Source organism: Vitis vinifera, chromosome 15 (genome assembly GCF_030704535.1).
Source record: "Vitis vinifera cultivar Pinot Noir 40024 chromosome 15, ASM3070453v1".
NCBI classification, from domain to species: Eukaryota; Viridiplantae; Streptophyta; class Magnoliopsida; order Vitales; family Vitaceae; genus Vitis; species Vitis vinifera.
In genome coordinates this window covers 9,636,806-9,658,798 of record NC_081819.1, presented here as the reverse complement: position 1 = coordinate 9,658,798, position 21,993 = coordinate 9,636,806, and the positions used below count along the sequence as shown (strand labels likewise).

At 33.3% G+C, this 21,993-nt stretch overlaps 1 long non-coding RNA gene across 2 annotated transcripts; it reads left to right on the top strand.

The window, feature by feature from the left end:
* Window positions 1-4,328: 4,328 nt before the first annotated feature.
* LOC104881757 (uncharacterized) lies at window positions 4,329-5,713 on the top strand. Of its 2 annotated transcripts, XR_009467857.1 has the most exons (4): window positions 4,329-4,516; window positions 4,623-4,770; window positions 5,256-5,459; window positions 5,619-5,713. It is a non-coding gene; the product is annotated as an uncharacterized LOC104881757 (long non-coding RNA). The 2 variants fall into 2 exon arrangements; XR_009467856.1 differs by lacking the exons at window positions 4,329-4,516; window positions 4,623-4,770 and adding an exon at window positions 4,963-5,164.
* Window positions 5,714-21,993: the final 16,280 nt, after the last annotated feature.

Here is a 21,993-nt window from a genome sequence, read left to right as displayed (position 1 = left end):
AACCTCGTAATGTTAGGCTCAGTTTAGCAAGTGATGGGTTCAATCCTTTTGGGAATATGTCAATTTCATACAACATGTGGCCTGTGGTTCTTATTCCATATAACTTACCACCTTGGATGTGTATGAAACAAACATTCTTCATGTTGTCTGATACGTTCCCAATTGGTGTCTCAGCTGATTCATGTCCTCTCAATGGTCCCTAACAGTGGTACCATTTGATTCGTGTCTAGTTGGTGCTCCTTGATTGTGGTCCTCAGAAGGGAGTAATCAACAAAATTTATAACCTATTACACCATGTACTAGGATAGCCTTAGCTAGCATAGCATAGTGGCTCTAGGGTCGTTCACTAGGATGGGTTTTCACTCCACAATTGATATTAATTCAAAGTTGAATTGGTGTCTTTTCATTTCAAGGTTAGCTTTAAAAGAAAACATAATCTTTGGTGGAAAAAGGATTGAATTTAAGCTAACCAAAAATAGTAACTGATTTTAATTACAAAGAAAAGTGTTTCTTGGAGTTTCAGATCACTAGGCTCAGGTTCCTCATACAAAAAGGAAATTCCGGTCACTTGTTTCTTTTCCTCGCATTAGAGAATTAACATATAGTTAATTCTCTAACCGGTGTGGTACAGATGCTTCCCCTTAATGGGTTCAAACACTAAATCCCTCTCACTGATGCATCTTGCAATGGCTTGTGCCTCTCACCTAGCATTTGCCATTCAAGGTGATCCTTAACCTTGGATTACCTGTCAAAAGCTCGCAAGAGATAACTAATGGATGTCTCCTTGGAGTCCAAAAGCTTACCAAGTGTTGGCTATTCTAAAAAATCCTACCTTTAAACCACCTCCCAAAGGCTCGCAAGAGGTAAACTAGTGCATCTCAATGGACGGAGATCACTTGCCTTACCAAGTGTTGGCCCAGGTGATTTAAAGGCGTTTTAAGTTAACTAAAAAGATAAAAACCATTAACGGGTCGCACTTTCTCTTCATTAAAAACTAAAACAACAAAACTTCCAATTTATGCATGAGGAAACTTACCCACCTTTCTTCACTCCAAGAGACAAAGAGCCTAGCCTCTCATCCTCTGAGGAAAAATCCTCAGAGTTTGATTGGCTAGAAATAAAAAGTAACGAGAAAACAAAAATATGAAGGAAAAATAGAGCAAGTGCTCTATAAAATATATTTCTTCCTTTCGTCGATTACATCATGATCTTGTGTAAAGAAAATTACAAACTGTATGTATGAGGTTATTCACCCTTTGTTCTTACTTAAAGATTAAGGAATCCTATGATAGGTGGGTTACAAGGAGAGTTTGGGGATTTAGACATCAAATATCTAAAGCAAAAAATCTCAAAATGTCGGTCGCAAATATCAAGAAGCTTCAGGAGAAATTCCACAGTAAGAGGGCTGCGAAATTTCGCAGCAAAAGGACACCATTTTCGTAGCCCAAGGCTGATTTTGCAGCCGTGCAAAATCTACCTTCAGCTTGGAGTGATCAGCTTCCAATGGCTGTAACTCCTTCATTTCAACTCTGAATCATGCACTGTTTGAAGCATTGGATTGTTGACTTCCTGAGCTTTGAAACGACATATAGCATGCATAAATTGAACTCCAGGAAGTGCTCCAAAAGTGGCTGACATGACTGTCATCTAGAATGCTTCATGTTAGATTTCTCTTTGCTTCCCCTCCTTGCATTTTTTATTTGCTTATGGCAAAGAACTTCAAAGCTTCGGTTCTTCATGTTTCTAAGCTTTCCATTGCTTTGCCATGGATTCCAAAGAACTCTCCTCAATCTCGGATTGCTTTGGTGATCAATTTACTAACAAAAACACCAAAACTTACACACTTTGATTACAAATGATTGCAAAGGTCCTTAATATGTTAATTGGGTTAAAAGGTAATAACTACTACTCAAAAGTGTTTAAAAGAGTTAATTACAAGCTATCAAATAACACTTTTTGAGTAGTAATCATTGTCACTACTTATTCCTGGTCCAACTGCACCTAGGAATGACATTGACATATATTTACAACCATTGATAGATGAGTTGAATGACTTATGGCACGTTGGAGTTGAAACATATGATGCTTCAACAAAACTAAATTTTTGTATGCGTGCAGCTATATTATGGACCATCAATGATTTTTCTGCATATGCAAATCTTTCAGGTTGGAGTATTAAAGGGAAATTTGCTTGTCCTATTTGTAATAAGGATTGTTCTTCATTTCGATTACAAAACGGATGGAAATGGTGTTACATGGGTCATCGTCGATTTTTGCCGATTGATCATAGATTTCGACGTGATAAAAAGTCCTTTGATTGAAATGAAGAGCATAGAGCAGCTTCTAAACAATTGTCTGGGGAAGATGTTCTACATCAATTAAATGGAATGGAACATATTACTTTAGGGAAGACATAAAAAAATAAGATGTCAGCAAAAAGAAAAAGAGAACATGTTGAACTTAAGCACAATTGGAAAACCCTCATTTTGTGTCACAATTTAGATGTAATGCATATTGAAAAGAATATATGTGACAGTATAGTTGGCACCTTGTTGAGTATCGATGGTAAATCGAAGGATAACTTCAATAGTCGTCTTGACTTGCAAGCTATGGGTAACAGAGATCAACTTCACCCCATACAAAGAGGGAATAGGGTTATATTGCATGTTGCATGCTATTCACTAACTTCAAATGAAAAAAAGGAATTCTGTAAATTTTTGAACGAAGTAAAGGTTCCAGATGGTTATGCTTCTAACATTTCTCAGTGTGTACAAGTGAATGAGAGAAAGATATTTGGGTTGAAGTCTCATGATTGTATGTTCTCATGCAACAACTCCTTCCACTTGCAATTTGAGGAGTTCTACATAAGAATGTTTGTGCTGTTATAGTTGAACTATGTAGTTTCTTCAAACAGTTGTGTTTAAAAGTGTTAAAGACTGATTGATTAGAGCACCTTGAGAATGACATAATAGTCACATTTTTTCAAATTAGAAAGAATATTTCCTCCATCATTCTTTGATGTTATGGTGCATTTACCTATTCACCTCGCAAGTGAGGCAAAGGTCGCTGGACCAGTGCAATATCGATGAATGTATCCTATCGAGTGGTATGTTCTCATTCAATTAATCTTATGTATATTAGGTTTCGTATAGTTCATGAAACAAATCTATCATGTTGTGGAATGACAGGTATTTACATACATTAAAGTCTTATGTCCATAATAAAAGTCGTCCAGAAGATTCTATTGCAGAGGGGTACATAGCAGAAGAATGTACAATCTTTTGTTCAAGATATTTGCATGATGTTGAAACGAAGCATGACCGTGAAGAAAGAAATTATGTCATTGAAAACAACATAACAAATGGTGGAGGGTTAACTATTTTCAAATGTATGGGACATACAATAGGAAAGTCAACATCTCGTGTTCTTAGCATAGAAGAATGGTCTCAAGCACATTTATATGTGTTGACTAATTGTGAGGAAGTGATGTCATTTATTGAGTAAGACACTTATTTGAATAAAACTTTATATTAATTCTCATACAAAAATTTAATTTTGGTCTTTGTGAGCATTATAATTAATTTTTTCTTTTTTATTAGAGAGCATAAGCAATCTATAAGCGTTAAGCCTCGTATTCGTGCATGAGATGTAGATTTGATTCACACAAGAGAATTCATTAGTTGGTTTGAAGAACGTGTAAGTTCATTCACTACATAAATTGTTCTATTATCTAATATACATGTATGTATTAACATCTTATATTTGAATCTATAGATTATACAAATGTGAACATGAAGGTCCAATTTCTGAACACATACTATCACTGTCTCATGGATCAAGTACATCAGTTACATGTTATAGAGGATACATCATTAATGGATTCAAATTTCACACAAGAGAACAAGAAAAGGGGAAAAAAACTCAAAATAGTGGAGTTGTTGTGATCGCAGAGGTATCAAGCTTTGCAAGTGCAAGAGATAAGTACCCAATTCCTGGTCATGTTTCTTACTATGGTGTGCTAACTGATGTAATTGAGTTACATTACCTTGGTGGAAATAGAGTTATTTTATTCACGTATGACTGGTGGGATGTAATCAATAGTGGAAGGGGAATAAAGAAGGATGAATATGGGTTCACATGTTTGAATTTTGAACGTACCATATGCACAGATGAACCATTTGTGCTTGCATCTCAAGCAAAACAAATCTTATATGTTCAAAATTCAAATGAGGAAAATTGGCACACCGTTGTAGAGATACAAACTCAACAGGTTTATGATATGGATCAGAGAGTATCTACTAATGATCTAGAGCCATATCAACAGCTTATAACACTTCATAGTCAATGTGATGTGCATGAGTTGGTCGAGAATGATTTAATCAATTGGGATAGAAATGATATTGCAGGAGAAACTATCCAAATGGATGTTCTACTATCACGACAAGAAAACATTGTTGAAAGAGATAATGAATTCATTCATGATGATGATATAGATGATGTGTAGCTAATAATATTGGTAAATACATAAATATATACTTACCAGATATACAAATTGTAATTTATTTCATATTATTTATGTAACTTATTTTGTATTACTTTTTCTAATTTACTTTATTATATAGGAAATGTCACATCGAAGAGGAAGAGTACAAATAGTGTCTTCAGAAGATGAGTTGGACAATCTACAACAACTCTTAGACATACAACCTGCTGCAACTACTACTCCTAGTAGTTCTGATCCTTCTGATTCTTCAGATCCTTCTGTTGTTGGTATGATTAAGAAGATTATGTTTAACTTTACATATGATAAATGTGTTTACATATGTTTAATTTCTTGAATGATAGGTTTTTAATGTTTAATTTTATATAAGATAAGTAAATTATGTTTCTTTTAATTTCATTATTACTCTTAATAGGTTCATCCTCTAGCAAAAAGAGGACATGTGACCCAACACATAACTTAGATTTACTTAGTATGAAACTCGAGGAAAAAAAAACTACACGATTCAATACCAGAGGGCAAGTTGTTTATGATGGAAAATGGGAAAGATTGTCAAGCTATATGGGAACATTAGTGCGATCTCAACACAATGTACCCATCTAAGTTCAAGATTGGAATCATGTTAGTGAAGATGTGAAGGAAAAAATTTGGGCCTTAGTATTGGTATATGCTAGTTACTATTCAATCTAAATTGTAATGTTATTGTTTAAAAATGATACCTCTTATTTATACATGACATTTTAATGCAATACAGGAAAAATATGAACTAGAAGAAACATGTAAGAGCTACATTCTTCAATGTTGTGGAAATTTGTTTAGAAGCTATAGAAATAAAATGAAGGCCAGGTATTATAACCCTTATAATATAGATGAGGAGAGATTGTGCCATCGACCTCCACACTTATCGGATGATGATTGGAGGTGGCTCATCCACTTTTGGGGTACACCTGAGGCCAAGGTAAAGATAATGATCTTTTCTTGATAATGTATCTTATGATACTTATATTCACATAAAATGATATTTATTAGTTATATCTAACTTAATACTTCATGTATATAACTTTTATTATGTTTCTATTGCCTATATAGGTGACTTGCTATTTTTTAATTGATGTAGGATATCTCAGAAAAAAAAAAAAAAAACAAGGCAAATAGGGCAAAACAAGTGATAAAGCATACATCGGGATCAAAAAGTTATGCTCAAATTCGATATGAACAAGTTGGAAATTTATTATTAATATAATTTGTTTGTACATAAATAATTCATCATAAATAACTCAATTGTTTTACTTGTAAGAATAGGCACAAAAGAAGGAGGATCGAAGTGAGCCCAATAGAATTGAGATGTTTGCCCTAACACACACAAGAAAAGATGGGACACTTGTTGATGATCATTCTAAGGAGATTATGGTAATGAAGTAAATAAATTTTATATACTTATATTTCAATCATAGCCTCATACTAAATTATTTTAAAATTCTAACATTTTTTTTTTGTTTTTTATAATTCCAGGATCAATTTAAGCAATTACTATCCCAACCTGAGGGGACATCTTCTTCTACTTCTGCATCATCTGGAGCATCTACATCTATATCATCTACATCTGTAGCATCTACATATGTAGATGAGATATATACTCAAGTCATGGGTCCAAAGAGGCATGGTCGTGTTCGAGGGTATGAATTTGGTCCTACTCCTACCTCAATCTTTGGTTCTACTAGTAGAAGGCGATCAGGAGCTATTCTTTCAACATAACTTGAAAACGCCCAAGAGATGCTAATAGCTGTAGAACAAAAGTTTACAATTGTAACTAAAGAACTCTCAAATGTGAAAGATGAACTCTCACATGTGAAAGAAACATTTGAAGAGAGGTTGATAGAAGTTCAAAGGAAGACAAGAGAAGAAGTGAAAGAAGAGTTTGAAGAAAAAATGACGGAAATGCAAAGAAAAATGCAAACACAAATGCAAGCACAAATTCAAGAACGGATGATGCAACAATTTCAGCAAAAGCAGTAGAAATTTGAAGATTTTGCTACATCTTTATATGATAGATCCTCTTAACTTTTTTGAAGATTATGCTACTTATTTATATTATAGATTCTCCTAACTTTTTTTTTGCTTTCTATGACTATTATGTGATGTTTGGTTGGTTGATTTGTTATATTATGTTAGAATGTGAAACTAAATTTCAATCTCTTTGTTTTTTGTTTGTTTGGTTTTTTTTTTATATTATGTTTTTTTTATTTAATGACTTATATTGATATATAATTTTTTAACTAGCTTGGAATAATTGATTGTAATATATTGAAATTGTTTTAATTGCTCAATTGCATATATAGGTCTAAAATGGGTTTGTTTGGGTTTATAACAGGTTTGGGAAATTTGAATTTATAAAAAACCAATGTCCAAATATAACAAATTTTAGTCACGGCCACTAAAAAATTGTGACCATAAGTGTACTTTTAGTCACGATCAATAATGAACCATCACCAAAATTTGGGGATAGGCGGCCATCATATGATTAATTTCAGTCACGGTCATTAATAGTCGTGACCATAAGTGGACATTTTGTCATAATAGACCTAATGATTAGTCATGGTCACTTAATTACTGTGACCATATACCTATATTTAGTAATGATTAATGAATTGATCGTGACCATACAATCCATTTAGTCATGGTTAGGGCATTGACCGTGACCATAAGATTACATTTAGTCACAATCATTTTATTAACTGTGACTATAGACATACATTTAGTCACGGTTAGGGCATGGACCGTGACCATAAGATTACATTTAGTCACAGTCATTTTATTAACAGTGACTATAGACATACATTTAGTCACGGTTAGGGCATTGACCGTGACCATAAGATTACATTTAGTTACAGTCATTTTATTAATCGTGACTATAGACATACATTTAGTCATTGTTAGGGCATTGACTGTGACCATAAGTTTACATTAATCTATAAGTTTACATTTAGTCACGGTAACTTACTTGACCATGACCATAAGCTTACATATAGTCACAATCGATAACTTTACCCGTGACTATAAGTGTATATTTAATCATGTTCATTATTTGATCATGACTATAGGTTAAACATATAGTCATGGTTTATTACCTGACTGTGACTAAATCAACTTAATAAATAACAAAGTATTCTTAACTTTTTTGTCATAGTTTTTGTATGGCCGTCACAAAAAAAGAAATCATATGGTCACGATCACTTAGGAAACCGTGACCAATACCTTTAGTTATGCCTCACACTATGACGTTCGGTCACGATTTCATAAGACCACAACAATAGGTTTTGGTCACGGATATATAAGATTTGGTGACGGTTGGGGACCGTCACCAAAAGTCCTATTTCTTGTAGTGAATGATGAAAGTTCCAAGATTTCAAATATTCTATTTTTTTTTCCCAAGTTCAATTAGCAACCAAATAAAGCATAACCAAAGGCTTCAAACTATCTACAATGTAAACAAGTTAAGGGTTCTTAAATTAGATTTGCTTGTTATGTACTTGTAAGTATATGTGGCATTATATGAAGGGTTTTTATTTTTGCCTCATTGTTGTAAGTGCATAAGTTTCTATTTGTGTGCAAAACTTTAACCACCAATAATGAGATATTCTTTCTTCAGCATGATAACATCTTCTATAGAAGTAGTAAATAATATGTTTTTTACTTGTAAAAGGAATCTTAAGGGGATGTAATTTTATATGTCAAAGAAACCTTAAAATTCCAATCATTTTTGTCTAAAAGAATTGGTTCTTAGAGTTCTTATCCTAAATTATAGGTTAATAAAACACTTGCATGTGCTAGAAACAACCCTTATTTAATTCTATATAGATGAGGAATTGAAAATAGAAGTTAATTGTTTTACACTGGGACAAGGTAACTAGTGCTGAACATGTGCCTTGACCTCATTTGTGGTTGATTCTAACTCTCCATTTAATTCAAAAAGCTTGGCTTACTAAGCTGATCTGTTTAACTTGATTGCCACTAACCACTGTACATAAATATGATGCGCAATTTGAAAGAGAATGTACAACTCTTCATCAAATGAAATGTAGACAATAAGATTTAGAGAAGGTTTGAAAATGTTCATTTATTGTGGTAGTAGGTGAGTGGTGGTCTAGCATGGTATGAGCTTTTTTATTCTTAGATGTCTTGGTTTTCAACCTTTTGAGTATGCCTATTTGTTTATTTGTCTTTTCTCTATGTTATCTTGTGAACATTTCCACATCTTTTGATTCCTAGATGTCTTGATTTTTTTTTTCTTTATTGCAAGTTTCATGTCACTATTCTCCAAAGATAAACTTTGGTGTAAAGTTTATACAATTCATCATAGTTTCAAATACTAAACTTTTGAAGCCACTTAGCATGTCTGTCCAAATATTTGAACTTGCTTCAAGAAGAAACATCCATTTTCCAAATATCTGAAAAACCTTGAAGCCCTAATTGATGTCCAATGGTGATCACTTCCAACATATCTCTTTAAAAAACTTGTTTATAGCATGGATTCTTTACCTTATATTTATTTTCATTTTTGTGTGTGTATATATATATATATATTTTTTTTTCTTTACAAAATTTGAAATTATTGAAGTTCTTTTTAAGAAAACATCCTTTCATAAATTTTTGTGACCTTTGGATTGTTGTGTTTCAGATTCATTATTGTCCAAAATTTCTTATTGAACTTTTTTTTTCTCGTGGATATTATAAAGTTGAGGTTTTATTAATTTTTCAAGGTATTTGTTTTATTTAATGGATGTCTTTTTTTCTAAATTTTTTTTGTCTTAAAATTTTATAGAAATTGATGTAAAGGGATAAAAACAATGACCATGTACCAAACATTTCTATAAATAGGAGGTTTCATGGTTGAACACCCAAAATAGAGCTTGAGTTTTCTAAAGTTGTCTCATGATTTGCAGTTCTTTCTTCCATTCCCTTTAGAGACATTCTTGGTGATCAACTTTGTGAATAACCTAGCCTCTACTAAGATAGAAAATTTAAGATAGAAGAGAAAGAATAAGTGGCAAGCTTAATTAAAAGGTGAGTGATACTTGCAATCAAGAATACCCTATCAGTTCAACCCATTGGAAATGTCCAAATGCTCTCCATTACAATTTTCTGAATTGACCTTTGAAACTTTGTTGAAGACTATCTGAGAATCAGAGGTGGTTAGCAATTGATGGATCATGACCTCCACACCACTAGGTGCCCTCATAGAATAGAACCATCTCATCCTTTGTCAGAGCCCTATAATAGGCATATAAAAAGAAATAATTCATAGTCAAAGAACCTCTATTCAGCTATATATAGAAGCCAATTTTCCTTGTGTTTACTACTTCCTTGTTCTTACTACTATAATTTCTTAGCATCCTTTGATTAATTAGAAAAGCTTAGCTTCTTCAAGTTCTTTAAGAAGAAGTATGCACAATGATCAAAATCAGGGTTGTGTAATTTAGTTTATGATGTGCCCATTTCCAAGCTCTATCCTTAGCTAAACTCACCATATGGCACAAGTCCTTGATGCTTAATAGTTGTTATAATTTAATGATAATTCAATTGGTGGAATGATTTTTTAGGTAGATAATTATGTCTCCGATTGGAGAGTGGAACTATTCCTAGTGAAACCATCTAAGAATGTTGTTTATAATTAGATGATGTGGAAAAATAATTTTTTTGTTACTGACCATATGCATGTATAAGACCTCTTAGGTCCCTTTTGTCTGTACATCAATCAAATATGAGAAATGCATTTTCTTTTTTTCTTTTTTTAATTTATTTGATTTTTTTTTCCTTGTAGGAGTCTTCTTTTGTGTAATATTGTAAGGTCTACTAGCCAAACCATGTTGTATTAAAACTTGTGATCCTTTCGAGGGTTAATTTTCTAATAATGTTGCTTATATTTTCTCCTTAGGATAGGCAAGATGGTCCAAGATGGTCAAAGTTTGAAAACTGCTCTATGAACAGGTCTTCGCAAGAGTGAGCCTGGTGGATCTTGCTCCTCAAAGTGATTTTGAAATGGACTATATAGTAACTTCTATATTGCACATCCTCCTTTCTGGATTGATATAAAGCTACATGATTTATTTCATAGCCATTAGCCAACTGAAATTGTTTCTATTTCTTGATTGTCATTGCATTGCCTTAATTTTTCTTAGAGAGTCTTTTAATCATTGAGAACCAAGTGCTTTATAGGCTTCAATTTTTGTTGATTTCTTAGGTTAATTATTAATCTTATTTCTTATTTTCCTCTAGAAGCAATGTGAGATAAGAAAGAAAATTAAAAAAGAAGAAGTTCAATTTCTATTTTTTAGTTATGAATGAATAAGAAGAACTATGATTGAAGTTAGAATTAAATTATACATTTTTAGATTTTTAATTTTCTAATAAGCCTTCCTAATTTAAATATTTAATTCCTTTTAGTTGGAATATGAAATTTACAAGCTCTTGTTGGATACCCTTTAGGACTTGATAATGTGCATGTTCTCACCACATCAAAGTTCCCATGATGTGTTCTTACTTATAACTTGATCATGTGCATGTTCTTACCACATCAAAGTTTCCATGATGTGTTTTTGCTTATAATGTATTCACAATCTCAATGTATTCAAGGCTTAGGAATCAATTTATAAGTCCCCTAAACAGGACTTATTGCACATGATGTCTCAATAATATAAGTATGGTGATTTGAAATATCTACGTGTCTAGTGATCCACAGTTTATATATATATTTTGATTGTAAATCTTCTTATTTAGAAAAAGAGAGAGGTAGTGTTTAGAAATAGACAATTAAAAGATTTGTTTCTAACCAAAAGATGTTTCCTCCATAAAATAGGCAAATTTAGTATGTATGTTCTCGTTTTTAGTCACTTTTTCATTAAGAGCACTTGTGTTATTGTGATATCCTATATATCTAAATGGGTTACTATAATAGCAAATAAATGTTCGCATTTCATCATGATTATTTGAATTTTTCAAATGTAGTTTTTCTTATTAAGAAATACCTTTTACTTCTCTTCAAAGAGTTAAAAAAAAGGTTGCCTCTAATAGGGGCATTGGCATAAAAAGCATACGCGGTGAAACAAAAAATAGAGAAAAAAAAGGGAAATAAAAGTAGGAAGCCATGACGTTTTGTGCATTTTATTTTTATTTATTTTCCTTTGTACTAACTTATGCTTCCTAAGAGTCTTAAAAGTGCTTTTGCATCATAAAATACCTTATGTTATCTCCATTTTTAATTCCATAACTTGTAACTTATGCCTCATGGGCCTAGGATTACTTGCTGACCTGAAGTGCTAGTTTCTCTCATATTTTTTGTTCTTAATCAACCAGGATGTTAATTTTAATAGGTAGTCTTATTAGCTCCAACATAGTAGTTAATGTTGCTCCAACGTTGCACATTCTGATTTAGTCCGTTTTATAAGATGGTATAAGCACAAATTAGAATTGATTAAATATCTATAACATCCAATCCATTATTTTCATTAAATTCATAAAGAAAAGATGTTATTATTGTTTCTGTAGGAATTAAATGAAATATATTCTATTTGTAATCACACCAATTTTTACTTGCAGAGAATATAAAATACTAGAATCTTTGGAGGCCATAACTAGCTTACAAGAACGGTAAATACTGGAATCTTGTTATGAGCTTCCAATAACTCCTTGCTTAACCTTTATACAAGCAAGCATCCATATTTGAAATGAATGCCAAACCAACCTTTTCAGTAACCTCTTTCCTTTCTATTACCCAATGAAAAAAACCAAAAGGATGATATTAACAATATCTATATATATATATATATATATATATATATATATATATATATATATATATATATATATATATATATATATATATATATAATGTAATGGTAGTCAAATTTCTCTGTAGTTGTTCAACAAATTCAATTATCAATTGTAGCTTAGTCAATTATTCATTACTATAAATAATTCTTGTTCATCACTATTTTATTTATTTTTACTTTGCTATAAATTGAAAGATAAAAGAGTTTCAAGTATCACAATGGACAAAGGGTCAAATGTAACGTGATTTAATATTTATTTTCAATCTAGCCAAGCTAATTAATAAGCATCTAATATTTGGATCATTCCAATTGAGAAGGCAAGGATAAAAATGTTGTTATAACTTGGCATTGTCTTGCCTTCAAGTAATTATAATTAGTGTCATGTAACTCTTGATGTAGATATTTTTAAACATGCAATTAGATTCAATGTGATATATAAATATGGAAGTGTTTTGATGGTCATGATGTGCTTTGGAAGTCATGATTATATTTTTACTCAAAATTAGAGTTTGTAATGTGGATAGTATGTTATGTTAAAGCAAATAATAGAAGGTTGTTCAATTTTAGGGAAAGTCGTTGCCATTACTAAGATACATCTAGTCTATGTAGGAGACCCTAATCCATGTTCCTAATTTGGGGTGACATAATAACACCCTTTTTTTTTTGGCATTTCATTTTAATTTCCTCAAATGGTTGTTTTATTATCGTTTAACTGATTTCTTATACTATAATGTGTAGATAATACTTGAATCTCAAAATAATTTTGTTGGGAATTACTCAAACTAGAATGCAAACAAGGAAAATATAAGGTGAAAATTTTTCTCAACTTGCAATTTTTTAGAAAAATCTTAATCAGACTCAAATGAACCATAATAAGAAGAAGTAAACCCATGAAGGCACATTTTCTAATTTTTAAAACAGAACTGCATGACTATGTTTGCTCTCCAATCTCAATTGTGTGCTGATAACAATTCAAGCGAAGCAACATGTCACCTAGTTGTTCTTATTAAATATATAATTAAAAACACTTTTTTTTGGTCTATAACTTGTATATCAATTATAGATTGCAAATAGTTATTTGTTTTTGTAATCACTTCTACAAATTACAAATCATAAAATGCATTATTGCATCAAACATTGGGAATTTATTTAGCTTCTTGTTGTCTTGTGCGATAGCTAGAAATCGTTGTTTGTAATTGTCTTTTTAAAGAATGATTGGAATTCATTTGATACACGTACATTTTCATTTTGAGCCATATATAGTTGTGGTCTTTTATATAGACATATTGTATTGAGAAAATAAAAGGTTAATCTAAATAGATAAAAACATAATTAGAGTTAAAAAAAAAATTATTTTTAAACATAATAAAATTTAGCACAAGAAGCACAAATATAAAGCGATAAGTTTATAGAAAGCAAACTCAAATTTATAGTGGTTCGGTACTTCCTTGCTTACATCCACTCTCTTCAAGCTCCTAACAGAGTGAGGGTTCCACTTATACTTGAAGCTTCGACCAAACTTCTAATCACTTTTTACACTTAGATTCCAGCTCCATTGGGCTTTTACACAATCTCTTCAAGTCTCTACTCACTTGAAGGCTTTAACATTCAATTAAAAAGTATGAATCTCTCAATCTATTCAACACTTGCTTGAATACAACTCAAGGCTAAGATGAATCACAAGGGTGCACTAAAGAATATGCAAATGAAGATTTAATGCACCAAGAAAATAATGAGAGCTTTTATGGTAAGAACAAGTAGGTAAAAAAACAAATGCAAGTTTTCTCTTACTCATAAATAAAGTGGAGCCTCAATTTATAGGTTTTTAACCTTGGGAGCCAAAACACCAAAAAGCAGCCTCGATCGGTTGAGATGGGGGTTGACTAGTTCACTAGCCATTGGAGTATTTAATGCTTGGCAGGTGACCGTCACCTTCAATTGGACCTCGATCGGACCTCAACCAAGAAGGCAAATCCTCGACTAGGAAAGAAAGGCTATTGGAAGAGAGAGAGAGTTTTTTTGCATCTCTCGACCAGACCTCGACCGGGAAGGAGTAACGGGTCAATCGATACCCTAGCCGATTGGCTAGTGCCTTGACCGATTCACCATTTTTGGCCCGAAAACCTATCTTTTTTTGGCCTCTTTGCTTCTAGCACTTAATCAAGGTCTTTAGGTAAAATGATATGCAAATTTTGAAACGTTTTTCTCAAGGTTCATTTGATAGAACTTGGATTTAGATGGAAATGTAACTTTAAAGCATAAATCGAGCTTTCAAATATGCATGAAATGATATGAAAATCCTAAGTGCACCCATGCATTCATATTACATATGTTTCCTATGATTAAAACGGTCTTTCAAAAGTCTTGATCTTGTATTCGTTAGGTCATTTGATGAATTTCCAAATTAACACCTAAAATTCTTTATAATTCAAACCAATTAGTAACTTAACCATAGTTTGTTATCATTAAAACATGATTAGGAGAATCATTAGGTTAACAATCTCCCCTTTTTTTATGATGACAAACCTTGGATGTCTAGGAGAAGAAAAATCTTCCCCTCAAACCAATCATGGATCAACAATCAAAATTTAAGAACTTAAAACCAAGATGATCAAGACATATTAGAGAGAAATTGCAACAAGAAACAATGTAAGTCATCAAATATATAGGCATATCATATATCATAAGTCAACTATATCAATGTCTAATATGTACGATCTAAAAAAAGATAAAAAGATATGCATGTGTGAGTCTCCTATATCTAGCCTCCTAGATCTTAAAACATCTCCCCCTTTTGGCAACATCAAAAAGAAAGAAAGGGGGTCTATAATAAATCAAGGCTGAGAAGGTGGAGGTGGAAACACAAAAGGCAGATAGGTCATCATCTCCTCATGCTGACACTCCATGCGATCCTCAATATGCTCAATCCTCTATTGGAGATACTCAGACTATGAAGTGAAGCTAACCTGATACTGATCAATACAATCCTCCATGGAGTAGAAATGTGTGTCACTAACCATAGAAAGCTCCTCCATGCGAGTACCAAGAGAGTTGATATGAGCAATAAATCCATCCACGGAGCATGGTCAAGAACGAGAGGTGTTTGTGTTGGTGCTCTCTCTACTTTCTCACCCAAGAACCATCTAGGGCCTTCTCAAATTTCATCATCCCCATGGACTGATCATCATAAGTATCATATGTGTTGAGGGCCTCAAATTCCGTCTCTACTTAGGTCAACGCCGACATCCTTGAATACTCTGGTAAGGAAGTGGCCATAAGGGAGTACATGAGTCATGCTCTAGCAACATGCAATCATATGCATCATCATCAAATATCCCAAATGGATCCGTCTCCTAGTCAGAATGGAGTCTATAAGGAATGCCTTATAATAGGAGACCTCATCTCAATGTCCACCCCGTGGTAATAAAATAGAACATAACATATGGTGTAGTACTCTATTAACATCTGTTTGCTGAGGGTTTGCCCATCCCGTGGACATCTGGAAGTCCACAGATCCTCTAAATAGCCTATTTAGGCTCAAATCCTAGCATAGTGGACCAAATCTTAGACTTGTATACTCTGAGTCCAACCGGAGCAATATCAAAGATACGACAGATGCTCTTCGGGTCCAAACGAATCTCAATTCCTCTAACAGTAGATGTGATTGGGCCACCCATGCCATAAATCACCCTCGAGTGGAATGCTCATACCAATGTCAGAAAAATCAGCTTAGAAATAGTAACCACAGATAACTAGCCCATTCTCGTGAATAATCCCTCAAATTCTAAGTGCTGAAGTTGGGAAAAATTGATGTTTCTCCTGGGAACTACTCGTCTTTGAGCAAAATGCTACTTGTACCGCTGGTAGTCCTCCATAGTATTGAAAAATGTGGTGTCAAATTGTGCCTTTCGACATGCCTCTAGCTGAGATGACCTAGCTGGGCGTTTTTCCTATGCCCTAGAGGTTGCGAGCTCTCGCTTAAGGGTCATAGAAGACGAAAAATGAGCAAGATGAAGAAAATGAACTGGTAAAGGCTCACACTTGAAACCTAGACAAATAGAAATGCAGAGGGATCTGTGCTAGAGCTGATTGTGACACATCAAAGAAGAGAAGACCACCCAAAATGGAAACCCTAACCTTCAAAGTCTTCAAAATTCTCCCAAAATCAGGTCAATTGGTCCAAAACGCACTGAAATCAATCTATAGAAGCCAAAACCAGAAAAAACCCTGAAGAATTGAAGGAGAATGGTGCAGAAAAAAGAGTGCAGGAGCCTCTCAATATTCCCAGCCCCGACGAACTGGTCGACCACATGGTCAACGATTTTGGCTTTCCAATTTTTGTGCACTTTTTCATTTTGTGATCCTCCTCCTGCCCTTTTCAGTTGAAATCCCTAATTTTTTATGCCCGATGCCAAGGGAATTTTTATTTTTGGTCAAAAAAATTGACCATTACCTAAGTATATGCCATATGATGCATATGACATGAAATTTATGCAATCAGAAGGTATATTCATCAAGAATTCATTAAGAAAACATTAGATCATAATGAAATTACCCCTAGTTGTCTTCTAATATCAACAAATTGTTCTTCACTAGAGGTTTTGTAAAGATATCGACAAATTGATCTTTAGTGCTTACAAATTTAAATGTTATGTCACCCTTTTGCGCATGATCTCTAAGAAAGTGATGTCGAATCTCTATATGCTTAGTCCTAGAGTGTTGCACGAGATTTTTTATATACTTATGACACTGGTATTATCACATTTAATGGGAGCATGCTCAAAATATAAATCAAAATCACTAAGTGTTTGTTTCATCCAAAGGATTTATGCACAACATAAACCGGTTGTTATGTATTCGACTTTCGCTATTGACAAAGCTACCAAATTTTGCTTCTTACTATGCCATGAAACAAGTGAGTGTCCTAAGAAATGACAAGTGCCACTAGTATTTTTTTTCTTTCAACCTTACAACCGAAAAAAATCGGCATCCGAAAAACTAATTAATTCAAAGTTATCACTCTTAGGATACCATAAGCCTATGTCCATTATCCCTTTAAAATATGTGAGGATTCTTTTTACGACACTTAAGTGAGATTCTTTAGAACAAGATTGAAATCTAGCACACAAGCATACACCATACATAATGTCGGGTCTACTAGCGGTCTAGTATAGCAAAGAACCTATCATGCCTCTATACATAGTAGAGTAAATGGATTTACCTTTCTCATTCTTATCAAGTTTGATGGATGATCTCATTGGAGTTTTCATTCTTTTGGCTTCCTCCATGTTGAACCTTTTGAGAAGATCTCTTATATACTTTGCTTGATTGATGAAGGTTCCTTCCTTTAGATGTTTTGGCTTCCTCCATGTTGAACCTTTTGAGAAGATCTCCCATCATGCTCATTTCAAACTCACTATGTATGCACTTAGCAAATTTTTCACAAAGAGAGACATTAGTAGCACCAAAAATGATATCATCAACATATATTTGAACTAAGAGCGTATCCTTTTCTTTGGTTTTTATGAAAAGAGTTGTATCAATTTTCCCATTTTAAAACCATTTTTCAAAAGAAATTTGTTCAATCTTTCATACCATGCTCTAGGTGCTTGTTTCAAACCATAAAGTGTTTTTTTAAGTTTAAAAACATGGTTAGGAAGTTGAAACTTTGAAATCCAAGTGGTTATTCAACATGCACTTCTTCATTTATAAAACCATTTAAAAAAGCACTTTTCACATCCATTTGATATAAAACAAAGTATTTAAAACATGGAAAGACAAGTAGCATCCTAATGGCTTCCAACCTAGCTATGGGGGCAAGGGTTTCTTCATAATCTATCCCTTCTTCTTGATTAAAACCTTGGGCTACCAACCTTGCTTTGTTTCTAACAATTATGCCATTTTCATCCATTTTATTTCTAAAGACCCATCTGGTTCCAATAACACTTTGATTTGAAGGTCTTGGTACTAATTCCCATACTTCACTTCTTTCAAATTGATTTAACTCTTCTTGCATAGCAATCATCCAATTTTTCATCATCTAAAGCATCATTTATATTTTTAGGCTCAATTTGAGATATAAAAGCTAGATTATTGCAAATGTTTCTAAGAGAGGATCTAGTTTTTACCCCACTAGAAGGATTACCTATGATTTGATCTTGTGGGTGATTGAGGACAAATTTCCATTCTTTAGAAAGGTCTTGGTTTGATTCACCTTGCACTTGTTGAGGAGGGGGTAGTGCCAATGGTGATCCTTCTTTCTTGGGATCCTCTCCATTTTCTTCTTCTTGTCTTTTATCTTCAATTTGCAATCTTCCCATGTAGGTCTCCAAACCTAAATCATCATCAAAATTCTCTCTTTCTTGGAGAGAATTGTTAGATTCATAAAAAAAAACATGGATGGACTCCTCTACAACCATGGTTCTTTTGTTGAAAAATCTAAAGGCTTTACTTGAAGATGAGTAACCAAGAAAAATTCCAACATCCGATTTTACATCAAATTTTCTAAGATTGTCTTTGGTGTTTAATATAAAACATTTGCATCCAAAGACTTTGAAATAACTAATGTTGGGTTTCTTGTTTTTCCAAAGCTCATAGGGAGTTTTCCTAAGTATGGGCCTTAATAAAACTCTATTTAAAACATAACAAGAAGAGTTAACTACTTCGGCCCAAAAATAATTTGGTAGGTTGTTTTCATTTAGCATGGTTCTTGTCATCTCTTGAAGGGTTCTATTTTTCCTTTTAACTACCCCATTTTGTTGAGAAGTTCTAGGAGCTAAAAAATTGTGGTCAATTCCATGCTCATTGCAATAATCTTCAAAATCAATATTTTCAAATTCTCTCCCATGATCACTTCTTATACAAGTAATTGCAAAACCTTTTTCATTTTGAACCTTATTGTAAAACTTTGAAAAATCATAAAAGGTTTCATTCTTTTGACTTAAAAACAAGACTCATGTGTATCTAGAGAAGTCGTCCACAATAACATATGCATAAGACTTTACTCCAAGACTTAGTGTCCTTGAGAGACCAAATAAATCCATGTGCAATAACTCAAGTGGCTTAGATGTGGAAATGAAGTTTTTGTTTTTAAAAGAGTTTTTAATTTGCTTTCCCACTTGACAAGCTTCACAAATTTTATCTTTTTGAAAATTTATTTTGGAAAGGCCTCTAACAAGTTTATGATTACTACCAAAAAGTGCTATTTTGTAGACCTAATTATAATGGTTTTAAGCACCTTTGAGTAGTAATCATATTCATTTAACCCAATTAATTCATTAAGGTCCTTAGTAATTGGTTTTAACCATTTTGTGGCAAGTTTACATGTTTTTATCAGCTTATGAATCAATTCAAGCATGCCAAATGATGGAGGAGCTACTTGGACAAGTTATGGCAAAGCTTTTGGAAGCTCAAATTCATGAAGAACCAAGCTTTGGAGCTCCACAGCCCTTTCCCAAAGTCGTTCAAAGTATGCAAGGAAAGAGAAGCAAAGAGGAAAAGCAAGCAAAGTGAAGAGAAGCAAAGAGGACAGCAGCTGCAGTCTTCTTTCGCACTTTTGGAGCACTTCCCGAAGTCCATTTTCTACATGCTATATACCATTTCAAAGCTCAGGAAGCCAAGAATCCAACTCTTCAAACCATGTACGATTTGGAGCTGAAATGAGGAAGATATGACCTTCGGAAGACAACTGCTCCAGGCTTGTGCGAAAATTTCGCACAACACCTTCCAAATTCGCACACCCCATGCGTGGTGCGAATTTTCCCATGTTTCTGCCAACTCCACTTTAGATCTTTTCTTTTAGATATTTTTGTATAAATTTCCATTCTTCTCCTTGTAATCCACCAATCATAAGATTTCTTAGCTAGGAAGGTTGGAAAAACTTCTCTATATATATTCCCTTGCATCCGTTGTAACAGATATCGATCAATATAGATATAGAATTTTTACAGAGCTCTCCCGTTTCTATTTTCTTAGTAGCCAAACAGCCTCTGAGGGCTTTTCCTCAGAGGATGATTGGCTAAAACTTTTAGTTTCTCAAAGTATGGATGTTATGTGATGGCTTGGATGCAATCCCATGGAAATTTCTCGCACCCGGAAGGTAAGGTAGTCGTTTTTCATTAAAGGTTCATTAATGCAAAGTTTGGTTTTTATTTCCTTTGGACAACTTCCAACGGCCAATACTTGATAAGCTTTTGGATTTCTATCCATTAGTTATCTCCTACGAGCTATTGGAAGGTGAGGTTTTCAATTCCAAGTTTTGCATTAATCCGTTAGAACCAATTTCAATGGCCATTGAAAGGTGAGTTTATCACTTGGAATGACTTTGAGTTGCCAATATTTGGTAAGCTTTTGGCTTTAGACCATTAGTTATCTCTTACGAGCCATTCAAAGGAAGTCTAAGGTGAATAACCATTGATGAAATTCACTACCATCTGTTTTGTCATTTTAAAGGATTAAAACTTGATTTGCTAAATCCATACCGGTTCGGGAAGCAAGCATCACCATAGTTGCAACCCCAACGCGAGGAGCCTATCCTGAGATTTCTAATTTGCATAAGAGCCAGAGCATAGCTATCCTATCTTTGAGAAACTTGTTTTTACACCCTTTCATTTTAGCCTTTAATGTTAGCTTAGATTAGTTTAAATCTTTCTAAAACATTTATATCTTCTTTTAAAGCTAACATCCATAAGAAAATCACCTATTTTCCTAATTTGAATATCACTTGTGTTTGCGAAAACCCTTCCCAGTGAACGATCCTAGAACCACTATGCTATAGTAGCTTGGCTACTTTAGTAATAGTATTCAAGGTATAAATTTTGTTGATACGCCTTTAAAGCTAAGCTACCATGAGTCGAATCAGTTTATCTTTGTTGAGTTGGGAAATGATGCCCATGTTAGCATGTCCTAACCTCTTATGCCACAACCAACTTTGATCATGCATGCTTGAAAAACATCTATCATGGCCATCATAGTTTGAAATATTTATAGCGTAAACATTATCACATCTATGGCCCATGAAGATGGTTTATCATTTTTAATATCCTTGATAATGTAATGAGATGCTTCAAAAATCACTTTAAAACCTTTGTCACAAAGTTGACTAATGCTTAAAAGGTTATGTTTTAAACCATATACTAATAAAACACTTTCAATGAGAGAGAATGTGTCATTACCAATGTTGCCTTAACCAATGATCTTTCCTTTTGAATTGTCTCCAGAGGTAACACATCCTCTCTTTTTCTTTATAAGAAAAGCAAACTTGGATTCATCTCTGGTGATGTGTCTTGAGCATCCACTATCCAAGAACCACTTATCCTTCCTTGAACCCTACAACATAAAACTCAAGTTGATTTAGGTACTCATATCTTTTTGGGTCCTTAAGGGTTAGTGACCTTGGATTTTTCAATCCACATTTTTTTAGATTTTGCATTTAAATTCTTTTGAGAACCATTTCTTAGAGGGCATGTACTACTAATGCGTCATCCTCTTCCAAAAAAGTTGCAAGTAGTGGAAGGACTTGCACTTGTGGATAACTTTACAAAATAGTTTTTAAAATACTTTTGCTTTTTTGAAGATTTGAATCCTAATCCTTGTTTGTCAAACACACATTTTGGCTTGCTAGAATAATTTCAAAAGATTTTAGTCCACAAGAAAAGATTGAAA